The following is a 12,124-nucleotide window of genomic DNA, read 5'->3' on the forward strand; positions in this document are numbered from 1 at the left end:
ACTAGAAGCATTTTTGCCAATACATGTATATTGCACACATGTATATTGCACATTATGCATTGAAATTTTGACCGGAATATCCCTTTAACTGGCATTGCTGTCTATCCAATACCCTCATTTACCTGAAACGTTCTATATTTTATCCTTTGTTTTACAACAATTCCATATAATTATTGTGCTGTTTTCCTAACTGTACAGTATTCCAAAACGTGACATTTTAAAGGGATATTAAAAAGTATTCTTTATTTATAAAAACAAATATATTAAATCAAAGTCAAATATAAAAAGAAACAGAATGTGTAAAAAACAGCAAACAACTTACTTGTTGTCTTGCATAATGAGCACTTAGAAATTCTCAGTGTAGCCCCACCCCCAGTGTGATATGGGAGCTGATATCTTTGAAATTGAATTGCAAGAAAAGAGGACAAAAAAAAAAAAAAAAAACATTTCAAACCAAATGTCAATGGAACTTTAAAATCTACTAATTTATGTGCTACATTAGCAATTTATTTTTTCCAATTTTACTAACATCACATTAACCTATAATAAGTTCTTAAAAAAAAAAAAAACACCCTAGTGGCTATGTTATTACAAGACCATGGTTACCATAAATTTTGCACACACCTTAGCATAATGAGCACTACAATATTCATGTTGGGTTGCAGAGGTGTGTTTATTCCTTTAGATTTCTATGAGTGCACAAACTAAAATTCTTATTGGTTAAAGCTCAAACACTAAACCAATGGAAAGTGAAAAATCTGTTTAAGTAGTGCATACATGTTTTGTAGATGATCCATTTATATAGCCCATCTGGGTGTGTTTTTGTAGAAATGTATAGTTTTGCTTATTTTTAAATAACATTGTGCTGATTTTAAGACTCCAAACCAAATCCCAATGTTTAGATATGTACTGATGTATACATAATTCAGACTGCATCTGTTTGTATAATGGGTTTTTTTCATATGCACAGGAGGGGGAGGGATCTGCTATAAGCCCCTTTCAGTGGGTGTCCCAGGCTAATCCCATCAACAGTACTAAATTGGAAGTTTTTAAGTAAGTTTTTAAAATGTTTTATACTGTATTTTTATATCAGTATCTGTGCATATTATTCTTTATAGTAGTATCTATTAAATGCAGTTAAATGAAAATTGGTGTATACTGCCTCTTTAATTAAATTATTTGCTATACACCTTCCATTTTTAATACACAAACACCTAGATTATGAGCTTTGTGCTAAACAGGGTGCGAAACTAACGCCAAAAAAATTCCGTTTTTGCACTCCCATAGCACTGCAATTATGATTTACTGAAAAGCCTCCTTGTCCTTACATTAAGCTGCATACCGCACAAAGCCAAGGGCTGAGTTTACGTTCTCATGCACGCTTTCCCCCATAGACATCAATGGGTAAAAAGTGATTTAGAAAAAAATTAACACCTGTGATCGCAGAATGAAGATCGCCGTAATGCAACCCCATTGATGTCTATGGGGAAAAGAAAGTTACCTTTAAACCTAACACTCTAACATAAACCCCATAGTCTAAACACCCCTAGTCTACCACCCCCCTACATCGCCAACACTGATAAAAGTTATTAAACCCTAATCTGCCACTCCCCGACATCGCTGACACTAATACAAATTATTAACCCCTATTCTGCCGCTCCCCGATGTCGCCGACACTAATAAAAATGATTAACCCCTAATCCGGCGCTCCCCTACATCGTCGACACTAATACAATTATTAACCCCTATTCTGCCGTTCCCCGACATCGACTACACTAATAAAAATTATTAACCCCTATTCCGCCGCTCACTGATATCACCAACACCTAAATAAACCTATTAAACCCTTAACCACCGGCCCCCCACATTGCCAACACTATAATAAAGTATTAACCCCTAAACCTCCAGCGCCCAACATCATAACTACTTATCTAAACCTATCAACCCCTAAACCGCCGACCCCCCACATTGCAAAACACTAAATTAAACTATTAAGCCCTAAACCTAACACCCCCTAACTTTAAATTAAAAGTTACAATATAACTATCTTTAAAAAATAAAAACTTACCTGTGAAATAATAAAAAACTAAATTTAAACTATAAATTAACCTAACATAACTATTCTAATAAAATAAAAAAAAGCTACCAATTGAAAACCTAAATAAAAAAATTAAAAAAGCCTAACACTACGGAAATTGTTTTAAAAAATCTAGCATTACAAAAAATTACACCTAATCTAATAGCCCTATAAAAAATAAAGCCCCCCCAAAATAAAAACAGTCCCTAACCTACAATAAACTACTAATAGCCCTTAAAAGGGCACTTTGAAGGGCATTGCCCTAAGTTAAACAGCTATCTTACCTTAAAAATTACTAAGTCCCTCCCTAAAAGTGAACCCCCTCACCCAACCAACCTCCCAAAATAAAAAAAACCTAACTCTAAAATATCCTTAGCTACCCATTGCTCCTAAAGGGGCATTTGTATGGGCATTGCCCTTTAAAAGCTTTCAGCTTTTTACAAATGACCAAAGCCCTATTCTAAAAAAAAAACACCAAAAAAAACCTGAAAAAAAAAACCTAACACTAACCCCATAAAATCTACTCACGGTTCCTGAAGTCCGGACATTCATCTTCATCCAGAAGGCGAGAAGTCTTTATTCAGGCGGCGACACCTTCATCCATCTCGGGGGACGTCTTCTATCTTCATCCCGGCAGTGCGGAGCAGAGCTATCCTAGACGTTTAAGACATCCTGCGTGGAGCGTCCTCTTCATACGGTCACTGCCATATACTGAAATTGAATGCAAGGTAGCTGTTTCAAAATGGAGTACCTTGCTTTCCTATTGGCTGATTTAATTCTTCAAATTCAAATCAGCCAATAGGATGAGAGCTACTGAAATTAATGTTCAAATGAAGTTGCATTTAACTTCAGTGTACGGCTGTGACGTATGAAGAGGACACTCCACGCAGGATGTCCTCAACGTCCAGGATAGCACCGCGCCACTGAGATGAAGATAGAAGATGTCCCCGAGATGGATGAAGGTGGGTGGGTATTTTTTTAGATTAGGGCTTTGGGCACTTGTAAAAGAGATGAATGCACTTTTAAGGATAATGTTCATACAAATGCCCCTTTAGGGGCAATGGGTAGTTTAGGATTTTTTAGAGTTAGTTTTTTTTTATTTTGGGGGTTGGTTGGGTGGGGGGATTACTTTTAGGGGGGACTTAGTACATTTTTTAAGGTAAAAGAGCTGTTTAACTTAGGGCAATGCCCTAGAAAAGGCCCATTTAAGGGCTATTGGTAGTTTATTTTAGGTTAGGGGGTGTTTTTATTTATTTTATTTTTTTTATTTTTATAGGGCTATCAGATTAGGTGTAATTGTTTTTATTTTTTATAATTTTGTTTATTTTTTTTTTAATCTGAGAGGTTTTTTTTTTCCGTAATTTAGTGTTTATTTTTTGTAATTTTAGATTTTTTTATTTTTTTGTATTGTTCGTAGTTTTTTTTAATTAATTAGAATAGTTATGTTAGGTTAATTTATAGTTTAAACTTTTTTTTTATGTCACAGGTAAGTTTTAATTTTTTTTAAAGATAGTTATATTGTAATTTTAATTTAAAATTAGCGGGGAGTTAGGTTTAGAAGTTAATTTAGTGTTTTGCGATGTGGGGGGCGGCGGTTTAGGGGTTAATAGGTTTACTTTAGTAGTTACGATGTGGGGGGCTGGAGGTTTAGGGGTTAATAGTTTATTATAGTCTTGGCGATGTCAGGAGGCGGCAGATTAGGGGTTAATAGATTTATTTATTAGTTGTTACGTGGGTGGGCAAACGATAAGGGGGCTAATAAGTTTAATAAAGTGTTTGCGATGCAGGAGCGGGGCAGTTTAGAGGGTTAATAGGTAGTTTATAGGTGTTAATGTACTTTGTAACAGTTTAGTTATTAGTTTTGTGAAACATTTTTGTTTCGCAAAATCCATAACTACTGCTCTCAGGTGACGGTATGGATCGCGTCGGTATAGGCTGTAACGCAGGCATTTCTGCCGGACCGCACAACCTTTAATACGGTGCTATGGAAAATTCCGCACTCAAATGTGATTTTTTTTTAATTGCGGAATGGACGTTGCGTTACAGGCTAAAATGCTTGCGCTATAGCTATACCACCGCAACTCATAATATGCATTCAAGGCCATTCCAGCATAATGGCCAATTTTCAGCATTCATAACCGTATCGCAAGATTCAGAATCTAGCTGTAAATCAAGTGATAAAGGTTAATACTTGGTTTCCAAAAGTGCTAAATGCTAAAGCTGTATTTGGCTTATGAGTGAGTGCAACACTTAACTTGAAATATGCACACAACAAGCACCCTACTACCTTTGTCCATTGAAATAGTGCAGAAGTTATGTATCAGGTCCGATAAAAAATGTTTTTCTAAAATTGCTAAAAAAATATTAAAATGTATTTTAACAAAAACTTTTAATACATGATCACGCTTTACTATTTCTGTGTGCAGAGTACAAAATAACGCTCTGTGCATTATCGATTGCACTCAGCTTGTAATTTATTTCATAAAGTACATTGTATTTATCAAAATTTCTGCCAGCAACACACATTGAAGATATTTAACCTGCTTACTGCCAGTAACATGCATGGAACCAATGTTTAAATAAACATACTAGTAAAGGCAAAAAAATCACAATAGTGCATACAAAGGTGTCTTTTAAAAGTGGAGGCACATCCATAAGAGCATTAGGGGTAACACCCCAGTATATTTTTGGGGCAAAAAATAAAATAAAAAATAAAATTATGTTGTAAGGTGGATAGTAAAGTTTGTTTTTTTTGTGGGGGGGGTAAGGAAAGGGTGCATTTGGGGGTTATTACTTTAAAATAATAATAAAAAAATCTTATAAGATACTGTTAAGATTAAAGGGATAGTCTAGTCAAAAATAAACTTTCATGATTCTGAAAGAGCATGTAATTATAAACAACTTTGCAGTTTACTTTTATCATCAATTTTGCTTTGCTCTCTTGGTATTCTCAGTCGAAAGCTAAACCTAGGTAGGCTCATATGCAAATTTCTTAGCCAATGAAGGTAGCCTCTGATCTCAATGCATTTTGACATTTTTCCACAACTAAAGGGCGTTAGTTCATGAGTGCTATATAGATAACATTGTGCTCACGCCCGTTGAGTTACCTAGGAGTCAGTACTGATTAGTTAAAATGCAAGACTGACAAAAGAACTGAGATAAGGGGCAGTCTGCAGAGTCTTCAATATAAGATCACAAAGGTAAAACGTATATTAATATAACTATGTTGGTTATGAAAAACTGAGGAATGGGTAATAACGGTATTATCTATCTTTTTAAACAATACGAATTCTGGTGTAGACTGTCCCTTTAATATCTAATTATGTTTTTTTTATTTGCTCTGTAAGCGCTATCCAGGGTCCTGAACCAAAAATGTTGCTTAAAATTGCATGCTCTATCTGAATCATGAAAGAAGAAGTTTGGGTTTAGTGTACCTTTAGGTCCCAGAGGCAGCAGTGATTATGTTGTCATTAAAGCTCCAGTCACAGCTACACCATGAATGTAACAGGCAGGGCACACTTGCACAAGGAGGGAGGGAAGGCATGCTGGGGTTGGAGCCTACAGTGACACCTATAGATATACTTGGCAAGACTTTATTTTATGGGGTGGGGTCTAGTGCTCCACCATTCCTAAAATTCACCAGCTGACTGGGTGCAACCACAGAACTACTAATGTATCTTGCAGCCAAATTAGTCAATTATCCTTTCTTTTTTTCAAATGTTTTAAATAAAATTGCAAATTAATCTAATTAAAACAATATAAGATATGGAAGCAAATTATCAGTATTCCTGTGTGTATCTGTAAATTCACAATGTTACAAATTATTATTTAACTAAAATGTTATTCAACCTAAAAGGTTTAATCATAACACGATGAAAAACCTTTGCAATGTATTTTCATTATTTATTTAACCTATGTTAACTGTAATTTAAATCTCAAATTATAGTACATTTTGTGAAATTCAGAACCTTGATCTTCCTACATGCTGCACAGTGATTGCTTGATATGTGCAGGACACCATTTATATCAAACCCAAATTGACCACAGGTGCTAAGGCAAACAACAATCAAGAAGCTTCTTAAGGGGTGTGTCTGTAAACTGTAAAACAATCCAAATTTTGCTAACAAAATTGCACTTGTAGTGCTTTTAAACATCCATTTATCAATATTTCCATTTAATTTATAGTTATCTCTGGAATGACAGCGGATAGATACTGCGCATTTCTTAATAATCCCTATTTGTTTTAGTTATTTTATTTACACATTACTTGTGAAAATTTTATACATTTTAATGGGAGGGTAAAGTCCAAATAAACTTTCATCATTCAGATAGGACATGTAATTTTAAACAACTTTCCAATTTACTTTTATCATCAAATTTGCTTTGTTCTCTTGGTATTCTTGGTTGAAAGCTAAACCTAGGTAGGCTCATATGCTAATTTCTAAGCCATTGAAAGCTGCCTCTTATCTGAATGCATTTGACAGTTTTTCACAGCTAAAGGGCATTAGTTTATGTTTTTCATATAAATAACATTGTGCTCACACACGTGGAGTTATTTAAGAGTAAGCACTAATTGCCAGAAATGCAAGTCTGTCAAAAGATCTGAGACAAGGAGGCAGTCAGCAGAAGCTTAGATACAAGGTAATTACAGAGGTAAAACCTATATTTCTATAACAGTGTTGGTTATGCAAAACTGGGAATGGTGAATAATGAGATTATCAATCTATTTAAATAATAACATTTTTGGTGTTTACTATCCCTTTAAAGGAACATTAAACTAGCATTGTTACTACTTACTAGACATGTGCATTGGCAAAAAAATTGGTTTTTCCAGAACATTTGGTTCAAATTTTTCTGTCAACTTCGGTCTTCAGAATTTCAGCTATGGCAGCATTTGTTTCATCCGAATATTTGGAAAATAATTTTGTTCAAAACAAAATTGGTTTAATTTCATTAACACCAATAGCGACTCTACAAAACATTAATTTTTAATGGACATGTAATGCGGGGAAATCTTTGGCTCGGACAAATTTTCCAGAATAAATATTTGTGGAAATTAGTTTCCACAAATGTTCGTTGGCTGCACTATTTGGTCTTGATTTCATTTCATGTTAAATGAATGAGTACTAAATATTCTTAGTACATTTACATTAAACAAATGTAAATGTTCCAAAGCTACAGGTTAAAAAGTTTACCTATTTCCTTATACTTACCTTTAGCATGCTAGAGAGCTGTGCTAACCCAGTCCTCTTCTTTACAGAGCCCTGGTCACGCTAATAGGAGTCTTAGCACTGTGGCTCCCAGGGCCTGCACTAAAGGACCAGGTTAGCGCAGCTCTCCAGCTCACAAATAGTATTTGAACTATTAAAGTAAAGAAAGGAATATTGACAAATTTCGTCAGTATTTATTAGTTTTCTTTAAATTTCTGGATGCATTTGTTTGGATATTCCTTTTTGTGAAAAAGAAATCTACTTTTTAACAACAAAATGACACTGGTATGAAACGCCAACAAATGAAAGATTCAGTGCTAACCAGATATGAGCACCAGTTAAAATTTTGGTTCCGATAAGTCATTCACTCCAAAACCTTTTAAAGTTGTCTGACTTTCATTAGGCATTTTGTTTGTTTTAGGTTAATTGTGTTAAACATTAGTTTGTTAACAAAATTAAATGCCTAAACAATTTAAAAAAAAAAACAACAAATAAAACTACCTGCACCATATAACCACTAAACTGCCACAACCCCCATCACAATAAACACTTACTGTATTAACCCAAAAACCTCCACAACTCCCATCACAAAAACTTGCTACACTGAACCACCACAATCTCTATTACAAAAACCTGCCACACTATATTAACTCCCTAAGGTGTAAACCTGTATTACTTAAACGGACAGTCTAGTCCAAAACAACTTTCATTATTTAGATAGGGAATGTAATTTTAAACAATTTTCCAATTTACTTCTATCACCAATTTTGCTTTGTTCTCTTGGTATTCTTAGTTGAAAGCAAAATCTAGGAGGTTCATATGCTAATGTCTAAGCCCTTGAAGGCTGCCTCTTAGCATAGGGCATTTTGACAGTTTTTCACCACTAGAGGGTGTTAGTTCATGTGTTTCATTTAGATAACATTGTGCTCATGCACGTGGAATTCCTAGGAGCCAGCACTGATTTGCTAAAATGCAAGTCTGTCAAAAGAACTGAAATAAGGGGGCAGTTTACAGAGGCTTAAATACAAGGTAATTACAGAGGTAAAAAGTGTATTAATATAACCTTGTTGGTTATGCAAAACTAGGGAATTGGTAATAAAGGGATTATCTATCTTTTAAAACAATACATATTCTGGTGTAGACTGTCCCTTTAACCCCTAAACTGCCACAACCCCATCTCAAAAGCCCCTAAACTAAAAAACACTTAAACTGCCACAACCCCCATTGCAAAACTCTCCTACACTACTTAATCCCTAAGTTTCCAAAACCCCATTGCAAAAACTTCTTACTTTACTTAAAGGGATAGTAAACCCAAAAAATGTTTGAATCTCATTTAAATGCACTTTATATGTTATAAAGTTTGGCAATTATTACCTATTAAACATTTATTTTTGTGTTCTTGTTATCTCTCATACAAATTTCTATTTTCGCCAAACCCATAATAATACTCATTATGTTCAACCTGTAATGATGTTCTACTTAGGCCTGCATGCGCAAAATAAGTGTCTAATGACTGACGCATGCGCATATACAGCCCCCTCGCTCCTCTCTCTATCGGCGTGTCACTATCCAAGTGCCTGATGCAGAGAGGAGACGTGGATCATGACGTTGCCGGCGGAGGGAGTAAAGCCCAACAGCGCAGAAATTTCAAGGTGCACAGATGGAGCAGCAACAGAGGAACTTCAGTTTGATAAAGGTAAGTATACAAAATTCCCCTAATCAAGGTATTATGCAGATTAAAAATCTGAAACAAACGTATTTGAACCTTTCTGCCTGTGGTGGGCATGCAATGGGGACAAAAATTACATCATTTGCATATTAAAATTAACAAGTGCAGCCGCTTTGCCATTGGATGGGGGGCGGTAGCTGCATTTACATATGCTCTGCTTCCTTTTATGGGTGGCCGTTACAGCTCACTTTAGGATAATTTAAACTTTATAAAAAAGGGATGTAGTAGCTTTGTTTTTAAACACAAATAGTTTTTTTTTTTTATTACATACACAATATTACTTCTAATAAAGTATTTTATTTAAGAACATATGTGCAACAATTTCTAACCCTTTAAAGGGACATGAAACACATTTTTTTTTCTGTTATGATATAGAAAGAGCATGCAATTTTAAACAACTTTCTTATTTACTTCTCTTATCTAATTTGTTTTATTCTCTTGATATTCCTTGCTGAAAAGCATATCTAGATAGGCTTAGTAGCTGCTGATTGGTTGTTGCACTAAGAAGCCTCATGTGATTGGCTAACCCATGTGCATTGATTTTTCTTCAAATAAGGATATCTAAAAAATGAAGCAAAATAAATAATAGAAGTAAATTGGATTGTTGTTTAAATTTGTATTCTCTTTCTGAATCATGAAAGAAAAATTTTGGGTTTAGTGTCCCTTTAACCTCTAAAAATCTTAAGCCCATCGCAAAAAAACTAAACTAAGTTTCCCCTAAACCACCACAACCCCATTGCAAAAACCCTATACACTACTTATCCCTTAAACCGTCACAATCCTATCTCAAACCACTACAGTACTTAGCCCCAAAACTCCAACAATCCCATTGCAAACCAGCTACACTATTAACTCCTAGACTGCCACAACCCCCATCGCAATAAACCCCCTACATTATTAATCCTCTAACTGCTAACCCCCAGACTCCTAACCTAAGTTAAAGGGACATTCCAGTCAAAATTTAAATGCACATACTGTAGATTTATTACAACTTTGAATAGAAACATATTTCCAATATACAGGGAGTGCAGAATTATTAGGCAAATGAGTATTTTGACCACATCATCCTCTTTATGCATGTTGTCTTACTCCAAGCTGTATAGGCTCGAAAGCCTACTACCAATTAAGCATATTAGGTGATGTGCATCTCTGTAATGAGAAGGGGTGTGGTCTAATGACATCAACACCCTATATCAGGTGTGCATAATTATTAGGCAACTTCCTTTCCTTTGGCAAAATGGGTCAAAAGAAGGACTTGACAGGCTCAGAAAAGTCAAAAATAGTGAGATATCTTGCAGAGGGATGCAGCACTCTTAAAATTGCAAAGCTTCTGAAGCGTGATCATCGAACAATCAAGCGTTTCATTCAAAATAGTCAGCAGGGTCGCAAGAAGCGTGTGGAAAAACCAAGGCGCAAAATAACTGCCCATGAACTGAGAAAAGTCAAGCGTGCAGCTGCCAAGATGCCACTTGCCACCAGTTTGGCCATATTTCAGAGCTGCAACATCACTGGAGTGCCCAAAAGCACAAGGTGTGCAATACTCAGAGACATGGCCAAGGTAAGAAAGGCTGAAAGACGACCACCACTGAACAAGACACACAAGCTGAAACGTCAAGACTGGGCCAAGAAATATCTCAAGACTGATTTTTCTAAGGTTTTATGGACTGATGAAATGAGAGTGAGTCTTGATGGGCCAGATGGATGGGCCCGTGGCTGGATTGGTAAAGGGCAGAGAGCTCCAGTCCGACTCAGACGCCAGCAAGGTGGAGGTGGAGTACTGGTTTGGGCTGGTATCATCAAAGATGAGCTTGTGGGGCCTTTTCGGGTTGAGGATGGAGTCAAGCTCAACTCCCAGTCCTACTGCCAGTTTCTGGAAGACACCTTCTTCAAGCAGTGGTACAGGAAGAAGTCTGCATCCTTCAAGAAAAACATGATTTTCATGCAGGACAATGCTCCATCACACGGGTCCAAGTACTCCACAGCGTGGCTGGCAAGAAAGGGTATAAAAGAAGAAAATCTAATGACATGGCCTCCTTGTTCACCTGATCTGAACCCCATTGAGAACCTGTGGTCCATCATCAAATGTGAGATTTACAAGGAGGGAAAACAGTACACCTCTCTGAACAGTGTCTGGGAGGCTGTGGTTGCTGCTGCACGCAATGTTGATGGTGAACAGATCAAAACACTGACAGAATCAATGGATGGCAGGCTTTTGAGTGTCCTTGCAAAGAAAGGTGGCTATATTGGTCACTGATTTGTTTTTGTTTTGTTTTTGAATGTCAGAAATGTATATTTGTGAATGTTGAGATGTTATATTGGTTTCACTGGTAAAAATAAATAATTGAAATGGGTATATATTTGTTTTTTGTTAAGTTGCCTAATAATTATGCACAGTAATAGTCACCTGCACACACAGATATCCCCCTAAAATAGCTATAACTAAAAACAAACTAAAAACTACTTCCAAAACTATTCAGCTTTGATATTAATTTTTTGGGTTCATTGAGAACATGGTTGTTGTTCAATAATAAAATTAATCCTCAAAAATACAACTTGCCTAATAATTCTGCACTCCTTGTAAATATATTGGCAAAAATGCTTCTAGTAAAATTTATCACTGTTTTAGTGTTAACATTTTTCTCTGCACGTGCATATTAAGCATAGCTAGATATTTTCACTGCACCCTCATTTTAAATATTGCAGCTGCTCAGATCATCAGTGGGGCTTGTATCATGTCAGCAATTAACAAATTGAGTCATTACCAGATGGTACAAGCACCTTAGGCTCTCCAAGCAAGTGCTGTGTTTAAAATGCTGGTGCACGGTGCATACTTTAAGGGACATTATACACTCATTTTTTATTTGCGTAAATGTTTTGTAGATGATCTAGATATATAGCCCATAAAGTTTTTATTTTTTTTAAATGTATAGTTTTGCTTATTTTTTTTTTTTTTTAATAATTTTTTATTGAGGTTTTTGCATAACAAACATAAAACATAATACACCATTCCGAAAAAAGAACGAAACACATACAAAATTGACCGAAGTATTTCGGTAACATTATAACATATTGGTGGAGGGCTAATGAAACCTCAGTTTTTCAATAATA

This window comes from Bombina bombina, chromosome 6 (assembly GCF_027579735.1).
Source record: "Bombina bombina isolate aBomBom1 chromosome 6, aBomBom1.pri, whole genome shotgun sequence".
Lineage (NCBI taxonomy): Eukaryota > Metazoa > Chordata > Amphibia > Anura > Bombinatoridae > Bombina > Bombina bombina.